We start from the raw sequence: 14,562 nt of genomic DNA, 5'->3' as shown, positions 1-14,562 counted from the left end.
ACCGCACAGTGGCCTTTCTCCTCCCCAGGCTACGTTCCTCAGCTCCGCCTGACATAACCGTGGTAATTACTGCGCTCCCGCCCCGCAAGCTGTTCACAGTCTCATATAGCAGTAAAAATTGAATGAGTATTCGAGAGGAAAAAGGCAGAGGAAGGGAAGAGAGGGAAGAAAAAACATTGACTGAAAGGGAGAAATCAAAAGACAGCGAGGCTATCACCTACAGGCGTGCGGTTTGACAAAACAGAATTACAATGGGCGTGAACAATTGCCATTGTGCTATTTCAGCCTTAATTGTCAAAGTGCTCGATCTGTTCAAAGCTCCGGGTGTGCACAGCAGCTGTGGCTGCTACAGTCGGCACAAACTTTTGCTCAGAAAGTGAGGAGAGGGGTGTAATAACAAGCACCAGTGACTGAGCGCAGGATTCAACGTTAAATGAGACCAACCTTGAGGAAAATGCTTGACTCAGAAAGCACAAGCTAACTGTGCATTATATACTCCTTGCAGATGGTGATACATCCCCCGTACAGTGTATACTTTATGGGTATATAATTCTCAGCGGCTGACAAACACACCAGGATGCCTATGATGTATGACAACATGCAGCTGACCTGTGCTTCAGACTGCAGGGAGGTTTATGTCAGGGAGACTGTGCACGCAGGGCCCTTGGCCTGTTAGTGAAAGGTCAGTGACTGATTCAAGTGTCTGACATGATGAAACACACGCAATAAAATGTGTACAATACACACACGCACGAACAAGCACATTTGTGTGGAAACAAACTGAGGGAGAAGAGAGTTCTTACCTGATGGAGAAGACATCAAGAAATGCATGAAAAACAAAAGAAAAGAGAATAATTAGTATTTTGTGTAGTTTTTGACATAATTAGTAATAAAAACAACATGTAAATATACATCATGTCTTGATGAAACATAACAAAAGAGCAACTGAAGGAGAAATCTGTAATAATAAATCCTAATATGAGCATTGTATGTCATCAAAGATGGAAACATGTTAAACATTAAATGCTTCTCTGACAGTAATGCTACAGCTGTGGTGTTTGAAATTTTTGTTCTGGTCCATAACTTTTGTTACTGTTTACCTGTTTCACATTAACTGGAATTCAAATTAATGCTGAATGTTTACCGTTTGTGTATGTGTCTGTTTACGAGTCTTACAAAATCATTACTAATCTTGTAGCAGGCGTAGATGTTTATAACAGTTAAACTGAACAATACATGAACAGAGTTTGAACTCCAACTCCAAAGTGTGTATTATCATAGCAATAGGCTTTTGTTTTCAGGGCTTAATGGGTTTAGTTTTACATTGACATTCAGTGTCAAACTTGTCATTGCTTGTTTTTGCCAAGTTAAAATTTTGCACTTGTCTTGCACTCCTGCAATGCTCCATCAGCCCGCCTGAGCTTCCTTGAGACTGGGGAGGGGGTGGTGGTGGGAAACAACTTGCCTCAACAAACCAAAGACTGTATATTAAATAGTATTTCAAGCTATGCAATATATTCTCTTCGTCTCCAACTCGCTGTTTGGATTGTAGTACCCATTTTTGGATGCACAACTGATATATATTGCTCCTTTAAATCTGATCTTAGAGATCAACCTAGTGGGAACAACTTTATATTTTTACAGGTGGGAGGAAAAGACAGTTCTTTAAAGAAATGTGATTCTGTTTTTATGATTCCTGAACGGATTTTTGAATTGCTTAATCTTTTTTCAATACACATAAATAACTAGTGCTTAGTCCGTTAGCTTGATGCTAATACATAATAGGAACGCCGATTGATGTTGCAATTGTGGTGATTTGACTTTAACAAACGGATTCTATTTCTTGCTCTGTGTTGCATTGCACATTTGGGAAATTTGACTCTTGATCTACATTCTCTAGAAGTGTATGATTCAACATTATCCCACAGTCTAGTGTTAAAAAAGCAAACAAAAATTCAAATAAATCATGACATCGAATCACAGCACTTGTAGAATTGCAATATTTAAGAATCGCCATACATATTGAATCAGCACCAAATAGTATCAGCCTGGGAGATAAGTGTATCATCCCAGCTCAACTATTTTTTCCTGTTCACATTGCTTTGCTCCCTCTTTACCAAAAAAATCTAAACACCATGCAGAATGAACATCCACATATACTAGGAGACACATGTTTAATAAGCGAGGAACATTACTATTCTGCCATAACCTGCACAGGAAAGCACCACTGTTCACTGCACTGGAGGCTACCCAGCAGTGTGAAGGGAAAAATGAACTGCACCAGGTTCATCTATCACACTAGCTGCCTCCTATGCTCCACAAAAGATGAAAAAAGGGAGAAACAAATGGCAAAGCAAATCAATTACACGAAAAAGAATCATGTCACCTGTCAAATATACACTCTGTTCTATGTCACTGTTTTTTTTTCCCCCCTTCCAACGGCGCACATTTTCGAAATTGAATTTTGAAAACCTTATACATTATTAACACTCTTCATGCTTCATCAATTTACAGTCCCTTTTTCCTGCTCGCTTTCTCTTCCGTTTCAATGAGGCAACATCTAATAAACACAGAGTTTGTTTGTGACATCTATGCTCTTTTTAATCCCACATATTAGGAGAGAATGCCACATATGAAATTCAACAGGGAGCCCCTTCAAACTCACAATGGGTGGAAGAGAATCAGAACAAGAGGAAGCGAGAAAAATCAAGCAGTGACCACACTTCCCATTTAAGTCATACAGAAAAGAGCCCCATGATGTGGGCTTAAGAGGTTGGACAGACAGTGTGGCTAACTGAGAAAAAAAAATACACATGAAGAGTTTTCATATCCGCTCAGATTAAGGGTACTTGGAAGAAGGGTGAAGTAACGACGGCGTTGTCAAGGAAACAAGTGCTACGGCGACACCTTAATCTGGAGAAATATAATTGGAAAAGGAGTGATAAACATCTTCCTATCTGAGTGTGTGATGTACTGAACGGTATTCGTAAGGAAGCCGCCTGAGCACTCATTACTGGAGTTATTGTAAGAATAACACTAATGAATACATATGGAGAGACATCCTCAGGGGCTAAAAGACGGATCTAGAAACAGCCTTCTAGGGCTTTCTTACAGGATGGAACAAGGCTTAAGAAGGCTTGTTGCACATCCACGCATACAAATGTGATGAGCGGCGGTGGAGATGGCACTTGTACAGAAAATGAATCTGGATTACTCCGCAAAACAAATATTGGATCTTGCGAGTGTGTACAGGTGCACGCCACACATGCTGCTTCACTTCCCTCTTCGGCTGCACGCTCGCAGTTTGAATCCACAACACGAGCAAGTCACACCGTAGGACACAGTATCATTAGCGACTCAACCTTCACAGATGAAAAAAGAAGTCATAAAGAACTCTGTGCAAAATGACATGCAAATAAGGAAGAACTCAAGAAATCTTTGCCATCTCTCACCAATTATCTTGTTAATTACAAGCCATTGTGAAGGGCTCCCACTGTCGACGGGCTCTCTGATTATACAGTGCATTTGTCCCCACTTTCCACAGCCTAATCAGTAATTACTACCTGCAGCTGCAGCTCAGTACAGAATGGGCTCGGCCATCTTGGGACAACAGGGAACACTGGGCAATTTGAAGCGACTCTGGGCCTGTCAGCAGCGTACATATTTAGTTCACTCAGTAGGAGTGTGTTGCTGGAGAAGTCAGGGCCTCTGGGAGTTCACCGAGTTGCCCATGAGTCACTCGGCAGTTTTCACTTTCACACCTCGCAGCTTCTTTCAACAGTGGTATGTGTAACATTTTAATCATCGCTGTTGTTAATTTGGGAGTTGACTACTGTACAAAATGACATCATCCAAGAGAATTAGTTGCCTCTACATGTCTCTAAACTGAATTTTAGAAGGTCCTTTTCCATCACATTAGCTCTGGTTCTTGAACCTTGGTTCTATCCAGTGAAGCAGCCCGTATTTCCACCAGTTTGCTTGGAACCACTATAATCAAGGATATCATCAACAGAGAGCGCTGCACAATGCAACAAGCTGTAGAATATGGCACGCACACTTTGGTTCCCAAGGAAAACCTGCTATTTTTCGTTTCCAACTGGGAACCACCTTTTCAAGTTCTGAACCAGTTTACTTTTGGTGGAAATGGTCAGAACGGTTTAATGTTGAGTGCATGCTTGTTGATGGAAAAGTCCTAACACTGTGCATCAGAGTAGGAAACGAGTCACTTTCTGTATATTCTTAGACAAGTTATTAACATCTAGTGTAGCTTCAACTTAATTGTCATATAATTACACAAAATAAATGTCTCCAAAGTCATTCTTTAACTTAGTTCTATAAGGTTCCGCCCTGTGAAGCCAATGTCAAGTCCTGCTTCTTGACCATGTTGCCTATAGTGCTCCAATTTTACAAGTTGTTTACCTTTTTTGAACTTGATGAAAAGCTGTGTTCTCTTTAGCCACCTATGCTACATAGGAGGACTGCCCATTATTTGGATGGTCCATTATTCTGATACCGCAATAGTCTGAAAAATTTCCCATTGGACTGCCTGCAGTTGTCAGTTCAGTAACTGTTGGCCCTGTCCATGGTGCTGAATCTGCAGGTGTTCTGCTCTGAACAGACTATCTTTCTGGCCTTACATCAAACAACATGTCAAGCAGTTTTACTGTTGCGGAATAAAATCAGGAGTTTTACTTCAATTTTTGCACGCCCTGTGACCTGAGTCATTAAACACAGGCTGATCAAAACCTCAGTCAGACCGGTTCTAATAGTCTACAGTCTTTTTGCCGTCTTGGCTGTTCAAACAAAATTAAACATGTTTAATCTTTATTATTAGATATTGTGTTGGGGTGCAATAGGCCTTCAGAGTTTTTGGGATGATGGGCTGTCAGACAACGGGGCATTTTTTGGGGTTTCAGAATAATAGGCCCTTGGAACAATGGTTTGGCACCTTATATGGCAGTTTGCTAATTTGATTTACAGAGCCCATGTTATCGTTTGTGTGCAAAAAATAAAAAAGTGGAAGTCAATTTGGGAGCAGAGAAGAGACAAGAAGAGCACAGACAACAAAAACATTAGACAAAGCAATAGGCTATGAAACCAAATATGTATACAAATATGTAACAGACAGAAAAAAAACATTTTATTTATTGCATTGTTTGTAATTAGGAATTCTATTGTCATATTAAATCTGTCAGTGAAAATATTTGACCAAGTGTCTAAGTTAATTTAAATAAAACTTTTGTCAGGACAGAATCTTAAATCTCTTCAGTAACACATAGAATTTACATGTTAACACAAACTAAACTTTACTTTACCTTTTTCAAGAACATGCCTGCTTTGTTTAGTGCCTTCCAGACAGAATGTTATAAACACAAGCAAAAGAAAGGTTTTGATTATTAGAAGTCTCAACAATCCAGCTGATCTCTGAACCATATTAAAAATATTTACTGTATGTCTAGCTATCTAGAATCTGAACCAGTTTGACTGTAAATAGAAGCTTGTACTCTTGAGGTGAAAAGTTGGAAAGCTTTATAACACAAATGAAAATGATGGTATAACCAATTCCTTAACTTTGAGAATATACATTTTCAATAGTTCTGTTGGCAACAAGAGATTTTCAAACACAATAAACCTAAATAACTACAAATACAAACTATCAAACCACACCCTGGAAAAATTACTGGTTGTTCAGCCGCAGAAATAATGATGCAAAGCAATGGTTTAATAAAAGGAGTACAACTCTGCCCTTTGCTACTGCTGCACCAAACGCGAGGACTACATCGACAGCATGATCCCTCCGGGCGATTACATTGGGGGGGCCTCAGGCTGTATTCAGCTGCCACCTTCATGTCGATATCCCTGGGGGAAACTACAATCTGCCTCTGATTATTCACTAGTTAGCACACTCCTGCATTCCTCACACCTACAGGGTTAAGTGCCATTTCTGAAACCACTCTGTATAGAATTTAAAATTACACTGCAACTGCTTAAAAAGCATTTTGTGGTAATTCAAGACAATTAATTGACAGGGCCTGTAGAGAACACCGGCTTCACACCTGGAGGTTAGAGCACTGGGTTTGTAAAGCGCCTTTTCCATCGAACAAATAACCCACTACATCTGGCTTTTTAATTCAGTGGGAAAGGGTACAATCAGCATTCACTCTTGGGTCAAATAACTCCGCAGTAATCACAAGTATTTATCGTCTAAGCTCCCATCAGCTGTGATGTAGACATCACACCTGGGTGGACACGCTATGTTCGGCCATTTTTGGCAATGAAGGCACCTCCTTCGACAAATCCTGCGAATCTTCTGTTCCTATTTCATACACGAGTGCTGCTTGGCTTGACTCTGACTTGGTGCGTCAGCCCACCACAAACGAAGCTTCCCCCTGCTTGAAGGTGTGCATTTAACTGAAACGCGCTCGATTTGAGTAAAGCAGCTGTTGAACAGTGAATAGCCATTTTATTTCACACAAATTCTTTACAATAAAAGTCCCATGTTATTTTGTTTTCTAAAAGCTTTTATTATGAAAAAAAAAAAACAAAATCGGGAAATGCTGGGTTGTCATCCGTATTAACTTAATACAACTTCCATCAGCTAAAAGTGAACATGAAAGTATAGCAGACACCTGAAGGTACAAATAGCAACACTGGAGAGAAACCAACCTTCAAAGCGCAGAGATGCAGTTAGAAGCAACAAAAGTACTGAAAGTCTTGGCTTTCAAGCACAAAACAGAAAAGCAAACTCATCTACTGGCAATGTGAAAGGAGTCAGTCACCAATCTATAAGTAGGTTTAGCTGCATTTAAAAAAAAACCTGGATATATGTACTAATTTTAGTGTAAAACAGTACAGGAGAAGTATTTATGGTTGGGATCGCAATGATGTACAGACACTCCAGATCAGGGATACTCAACTTGCAGTCGTGGGCTGAATTTGATCCATGATGAGGGCCCAGCTATTTTTAGTTACTGTAACAAAAATAAATTCAGCCACACTGTTTGTCCCAGGGAGGGGTGTCCAGTCTCCCACTCTCCCATAACTTCCGCCTGTGGTGACACCACATGTCTCTACACAGTTGACCTGCATGGGGCTGCAGCAGTCAGATTTGCTGCTTAGTAGAAATGAGTGAGGACAGCATACAAGGAAAGGTTGGAATTTGAAAGACAATTTAATGAAAAATGGACAGATGAATTTGCCTTTATTTTGCCACCTTATACCAATTCTGTGTTAAATTGCCAAATGGCAATTGCTAGCTTCTCTCCCATTCTGTTCCAGGCTCTGGGGGTCACAACCTGCACCCACACACCAGCACCCAGAGAGAAAGACTTGTTCTCTAGTGGGAAGCAATGCATATCAATAGGGAAGCTCTATTAAGGAGGTGTTGAGGGAGAGGATCTCCAGGGGCAGGATGGGTTCTATTTGACTGCCATCAAGGTCGGGGAAGGTTGAGGAGGGCATTAGGTATGATGACTCAGACCAGATGGATTCACTGGTATGACTTATGGGAGAAACAGCCTGGCCTTCATCTTTCTCATCTTCTCCCAATGGAGGAGGACGTGGAGATGCACCAATTAATGCCTGTCTGTGGAATACAGCCCAAGCTTGAGTTTCAAGTCCACCATGGGGGTTGTTTATGATCTCGACTTGGTCACATGTCATTTGGCAGGGGCAGTATTATGACTCTGAGACATGCTAATGAAAGCCAAGGCGTCTTATCACGCCAGTAAACCTGAGACTCAGATATTTAAAGCTCTTCAGTGGCCAGTAAACACACAGAATATTGTCTCGGCGGAATCAGTGCAGAGGCACTGGTGCGTTAGACTGCCTCGGTGTGCGCTGTTGTATGTGCTTATGAATAAGTGGGCTGTGTATGTGTGTGCTCATGTGGCTAGTCAAACAGGAAACAACCCGGCGACCTTCAGAGGTCAGGGCTCCACCGTCAGCCTATTAATCACAGCCGCGTCTCGCTCCTCTACTGCCATGAAGACAGACTGGCAGAGCTCGCCGTGTTCAGCGCTGATGTCTGAGTGTCAGGTTAGACATCCACCACTCGGGCTCACTGCCCACATGTCCACTCCATCGAAGAACAAATCCCCAAACAGGTAATCAAATGAAACATCAGCTGTTGAGTAACAGATTATTAGCCCAGAATTATTGCTAATCAGTGGAGATACTACATAGTGAATGTATACTGAGTGAATCAGACAGACTGTGTGTGAATGCAACCAAGAGATCAACTGCAGTCCAACTGTCCAAACTGCCTCTGGATCTGGTTTTATATGCAGATGTTTCATTATCAGAACTGTTTTAGTAGATGGATACCTTTGTTAGCTAGCAGCTATCTAAATGTACAGGCAGAGAGTAAGACTACTGTCACAGCGAGGGGTGGGGTGCAATAATCTTTCAAATGGCAATAATGGCACCTCCCTGAAGGTAGTCATGGTTTGGCACTTGTTTCTACACGCAAAAATTGTCAGAAGTAGCTGCTTGAAGAATGAAAAAGAGAGCTTGGTAGAGAAATACAAATCTTGCATATTTTCCAGCCTCCACACACAGCCAATCATTGCATAAAGTGGCCATAATAGTCACATTACAACAGCAGCAAAGAAGTGAGGGGATTGAGTTTTACACACTTTTCAACAACTTGACAAGCACTTCATCTGAAGCATATGAACCCCTTTAAGGTGATTGTATACTCCTTCATCAAGGCTTGCCTGATAATCAGAACAACTTGGGAAACCTCCTCCCATAACTTTCAGATGTTAGACTTGAAGGGGCATTTCTGATATTTCTGATATTTCAAAACTGACAATATGACATCCACATGCAGTACACACAGTTATTGGCTAGTTGTGTCAAGGTGCAAAAGCAGGGTTTGAACTTTCCTCTGTTGCTCTTTTTCATTCTTTCCACAACAATTTGTCTCTTTAGGTATACATGCACAAATAATGCAACGCTATGAGACACTGCCTGAAAACGTGCATATATCCCTATTTTCCAATGATTATCTCACTTCTCTGTATGATGGTCGGCTTTAAATTCCACCTTTAAGTGTAGCTCTTTGGAACAGCTGTGAACACCTTGTCCAACAACAATCAGATCACAGAGACACATATAAGCGGCATGTGTACAGTGGAAGGACTTTTAAGTGTCCTAAGTGTTTTGCACCAACTCCCCCATGAGATCTTAACATCTGAAATCAGCAGTTGAGTGTAAAGTCACAGTGCTGTAGTAGGGCTGGGCGATAAGACAAATATATCGTCTATCATCTAACGATTTGCTGAGTCCATTGGGCCGATTTTGGGGCGATATTTGTCATTTTATTTTGCTAATGTAATGGTCTGCAGAGTGACAGCTGCTGCTCCGTGCTGCGCTCTCATCCAGCTGCACAGTTCACACCCACTCACGGCCATGAGTGCAGTTGGGTGCGGAGTGAGACATAAACAGCCTGCAGAGTCAGACTCTTTGCACTCTTTTCACGTGGTGAATTAAGGATTTAATTCGACCAAACCAGAGCTGCAGGTTGTTGGAAGAGCGGGCAGTCTAACAAAGATGGTTTTGGTGAGTTTTAGATGTTTTTCTGTCAAGTCTGAATGAAGTGATGTTTCCGAGGATTTAACAAGCTAATTAAGCTTGTCTTTGTTCAGTAAAGGGAGAAACTTGAATTTAAAAGGTGTACGGTTGTATTTCTCTTCTTTTAAAAAGGAAATTGGTGTGAGAATATTTAATTTCTTGAGACTTTCTAAGTTTATTTTATTTATTGGGCATAGTGAACGTACGCAGTGTGCATAACAGTGAATTTGCCACTTGCACACTTCTCCCAGCTGAAACCCAAGAGGACGGGAGGCAGTGAGAGGTGGGACGAAGACATTGTCAATTGCAGATTGTTGGCCTGAGGTTGGTTGTTTAGAAAATTTGAACATATTGCCAAACTCTACGCTGTAGTGGGTTTATCTGTGCATAGCTGTGTGCACATAATACCATAACACATGCAATGCTACAGGAGAAGTGTGGCACAACCACGGCACAGGTGTGTCATTCCCACAGGTGGGTGAGACACTGTAAACAAAACAGCGTCACACTCCACCTGAATTTTAAGACACTTGGAGTGAGAAATTCAAATTGCGGACTCTGTTATGTCTGATGTGGGTAGTGTGGTAGGGATGCAGCAGGTGTTTTGTGATTACTCTGTGATCACCAATCTGATGGTGGACAGAAATGAGCAAAGCTACCCACGTTTCTGCCAAAAACAGCACATCACAGAAAATAAAGGCCACTGCAAGCACTGAGTAAAATTTCAATACACCACCGTGTTTACTAGAATTCTCCTATGACCTCAAGACATTTCTGGCTTAATCATGTTTAAATACATCATAGGTTTTGTTAAGAGTTATTACATGTGAGTGAGCGCTTGATGACTAAGGTGCTTACTCAACTCCTGCAGCAAGCAGGGCATGAAAAGGGTTATTACTGAGGCAGAACAAGAGTTTGCCGTCTGTCCACTGTATTAAACTGCTTCTACTCTTTTAGAAGATGCAGTGTTTTATGTGTTTTTGTCCTGACTATAAAATGAAATATCTAGTAGCCTTTGGGAGTGAGTGGTTGAAACTGTGCTTAATGTTTAGTGACTGATAATGATAGTATATTCTTTATATTTATTTATTAGGGATGTAAGAAAACAGAGATATGCTTTGGTCTTCACTGTTGACAATCTTCACTGTAGTGATTGCATAAAAGAGTAACTTTTTAACTCAGATGTTATACATATGGTGGTGTGTTCTTTATACTAAAAAGTTTTCCTAAAATTAGATTAAAGAATAGCAATATATCACCTTGTTTACAGTTATGCAATACATTAAATCACAGTTCTATTATATATTAAACCTGGAAATGACTCAAACACAGCTTGGTGCCATCTGTAAAGGGCTCTATTGTACATTCAACAAAAATATAAAAGTAACACTTGTTTTTGCTCCCATTTTTCATGAGTTGAGGTAAAACACTTAAGAATTCTGTGTACACAGAAGGTTAATTTCTCTAAAATATTGTTCAGAAATTTGTTAAAATCTGTGTTAGAGAGCACCTCTCTCTTACCAAAGTAATCCATCCACCTGACAGGTGTAGCATATAGGTGTTCCTTGGACTGGACACAATGAAAGGCAAATGTGCATTTTTATCTTTAAACAAGATATTTATTAGGTACTGAACTATGGCTATTATATATAGAGATACAGATACAGATACCTTTTTACCCTACTCTGCCCATTACTTGCTGCCTTTGTTACAATATTAAGGTTAGCAAGTCAGAAAGCCCTACTTTGCCTCTGTTTGGCTTATCCAGGGGCAAGTTCAATCTGAAAACAGTGTGCACTGTTTCACTATGGTTTCCAGATTAAACGTACGTTTCCTCAAAACAGTGTCCGATGGTTTGCAACAGGCTCCTCCATTTGGTGGGTATGCCACAGGTGTTACCCAATCAGCAGCGTCGTGTATGTAAACACTTGCATACACAACAGGGTGTTCAACGTAGCTGTTTAAATAAACGTTTTGCCATGTTTTGTCATTACTGTACATGGCCCTCCAGTGAAAGGCCACAAGTACTAGCCAATCACAGGCAGAGTAGGGCAGGCCATGACTGCCTTCCTGGGGAAAAAAAAAAATTAAAAAAGGGAAACCACTAACCACTGCTCAACCGTGCTGCCTGATTTTAATACATTTGTGAACAAAATTTGAAAGATATAAACTTTTGGTGGTGGTGGTGGATGTTACAGCTTTTTTTTGATCGGACAGCTGAAGATATGACAGAAAAGAGGCTACAGAGAGTTTGGGAAGGACATGCAGCAAAGGGACACAGGCTGTTATCAAACCCACCGTCACTACAGAGGACCTGCAGCCCAACTAAGTCATCAGGGCGCCCCAGAAATAACCTTTTGTGCATAGAAGAAGTCTTAGATTATGAGAAATGAGCAAAAAAAAGTGTTGTGTTTATATTTTCATTGAGTGTATTTTAAACCTGGCATTAATTCTATGTCTACCGACATAGCAGCTGTAAATGGCTCTATAGTGTATCTTAAAAATTCAGAGATGCGGCCTTCCTAGATGCTAGATCTTTACTGTCTGCGTGGGAGGACAGAAAGCTGAGAAGAGGGAGAGATGAAGTAATGGGAGAGGGATGGATGGATGGAAAGATGGATGGATAAATGAAGGGGAATGATAAAGAGGAGGGAGATCACTCCTGCAGCCCTGATGGGTGTACAGGTAAAGCAGAAGGAGGGGGGGCTTGAGCAGGAGGCGAAAGAGCATGCCAGGAAGAGAAGACTGGATGAGGAGACGGAGGGATGGATGGATGGATGGATGGAAGTGGAGAGGAGGGAGAATGCTTCAGTGGCTCCACTTGACAGCTGAGTGAGAGGGGAAGCGGAGTGGCTACTCTATGTAATTTGTTAGCGGGTCCATGATGCATGCAGGCATGATACCACACCAAGCCTGGCGAACACAGACTAGAAAGAGAGACAGACAGCAGAGAGGAGGGAGGAGGAGGGGAGGAGGAAAGACAGGGGAGTGTTTTGACAGATCGGAGGTGCATCAAGGGGAAGATCAGGTGTGGGAAGAAGAGGGGATAAAGATCCACATCCCTTCCCGCGTTCTCCAGCCTCTGTCGGCCGGGTGAGACCGACCAGCATCCCTATCTCCTGCATTGTACACAAGGCGGGGGATGTTTAGCATAACAGCACCTGCATCCTGCGCACCTTCGCGGGTGAGCTTTGAAATCATTGTCTCCGCCGTTATCTCGACAGCTCCTTCTGCTTTGCTCCGCAGCAGGTGCATCTCATCTCCGTACAAGCCACTCTGGATGCGCCGCAGACACAATTTGCCCGGCTTGTCTGAGACGCCGAATAAAATGACACAAATCTGGGCATCAGCCCGCTAATAATGATGCCATGTTGATGTGGGACCTATTCTGCGTGTGTGTGTGTGTCAGAGTGTGTGTTTGCGGCTTGTTGACGTGGGACTGATCCAGGATGCCATGGCAGCTGTCTGCTATAATTACCTGGGAGCCCGATCACACACACAAACGCACCCATACGCGCACACACACCTCTCCTGATTACCTCATAAGGCGAGGTTTGTCTGATTAGCTTCCATATTTACACCAAAGACTTATTATTAATGAACATGTGTTCGACGTTTCGCTCCGCTATACTTTGTAACTCTCTGAACATTTGGAAGGCAATCTTTGACAATGTTTGAGGAGCATCACTGATTAGACGCCACATTCAAAATACCAAGGCCTGTTTTGATTGGAAAAACAGTTTTCTGCATGTGTATAATTTTCAATTTGAGAATGAAGCTTTATGGCTGTTTGTTGTTTGGGAAAATGGAAAGTGAAAAAAGAGGGAGGAAGGAGAGGGCGCCTGGCATCCCACCGCTGACACCTTGGAAGAGCGCAGACATTACCAGACGGTATTTCTGGGGGGCATGTCTACGAGACTGAATGGCTCCATCAACCAAACACAGTCTGCTGTCTGACACACATTCACACACACACTCCCACACATGCACTAACACACACACGCTCACAGCACAAGGCACAATCCCACCCACAGCTCTCAGCCCACACCTTTTTCTGCCAAATATTAGCATAATGAAATGCACTGTTATTTATGTGTCATCAGACTCTGCAGGACCTGAAAATGAAGTGCTCGTTAGCTGTATGGATCTCTAAATAGATCATCAGGTGTCCAATACAGGCAAGGATACACAACAATGACTCCCTCGTTTGAGTACACTCCCGCCTCTTTCCTACCTCACTTAAATGCCACGCGTTTGAAAAAATAAGTGATGCAACCACTCACTGTGGGCATGTTAGGACTGTAGTGCAGGATCATTTGCATTTGCTACATGCTTAGAAATATGGGTGCTAACTGGAACCAAAAATAGTTCTTCTGCTTGACCCCATCGGAGAACTCTTTCTGGCTCCTGGCAGAACCTTTTATGATAGTTCCACTTTCAAAAAGTTTTATCTGGATAGAGGGTTATATCTAGAACCATCAGTTAAAGGTTTCACCCAGAACTCCCTACGAGAGGTTCTAAAGAAGAACCCTTGTATGGTGTACAAAGAGCCTGCTCTGGGGATTCTATCCAGAATCTTTACACCCTTTGACAGTGCTAACAAGCACCCACCCAGTGGGTTCTAGCAAGAACCATGTTATATTATGGTACAAAGAATCCTTGACAAGAGTTCTCCAAGCATCTTTGGAAGAACCCATCCAGGAGGTTCTACTGAAAACCCTCCTATATTCCAAGGGTTTCATCTTGAACCCACTCAGTGGGTTCTACCAAGGACCCTTTTATATTACGGTACAAAGAACCCTTGATGAAAGGTTTCAATCATCCTCGAAAAAATCTTTTTTCTAAAACGTTTCTTTGAATGAAAAGGATTCCTAAGTCTTACAAAAAACCCTTGATGAACCCTTGCACCAACAAAGGTTTCTTTAGAAGCAAATAGTTCTGGGTAGAACCTCATCTCTTCAGGAAGAACCTTTTTGGAACCCTTAC

The 14,562-nt window shown here is 41.8% G+C and overlaps 1 protein-coding gene across 1 annotated transcript in view; it reads right to left on the bottom strand.

Moving 5' to 3' along the window:
* The window catches only part of adarb2 (adenosine deaminase RNA specific B2 (inactive)), a 232,536-nt gene that overhangs the window by 161,220 nt on the left and 56,754 nt on the right, over positions 1-14,562 (bottom strand). The gene's annotated exons all lie outside the window — the stretch shown is intronic.

Source organism: Lutjanus erythropterus, chromosome 21 (genome assembly GCF_056507025.1).
Source record: "Lutjanus erythropterus isolate fLutEry1 chromosome 21, fLutEry1.hap2, whole genome shotgun sequence".
Taxonomy (NCBI): Eukaryota; Metazoa; Chordata; class Actinopteri; order Lutjaniformes; family Lutjanidae; genus Lutjanus; species Lutjanus erythropterus.
Note: the sequence above shows the minus strand (reverse complement) of the source record. Positions and strands in the feature narration are given on the sequence as shown.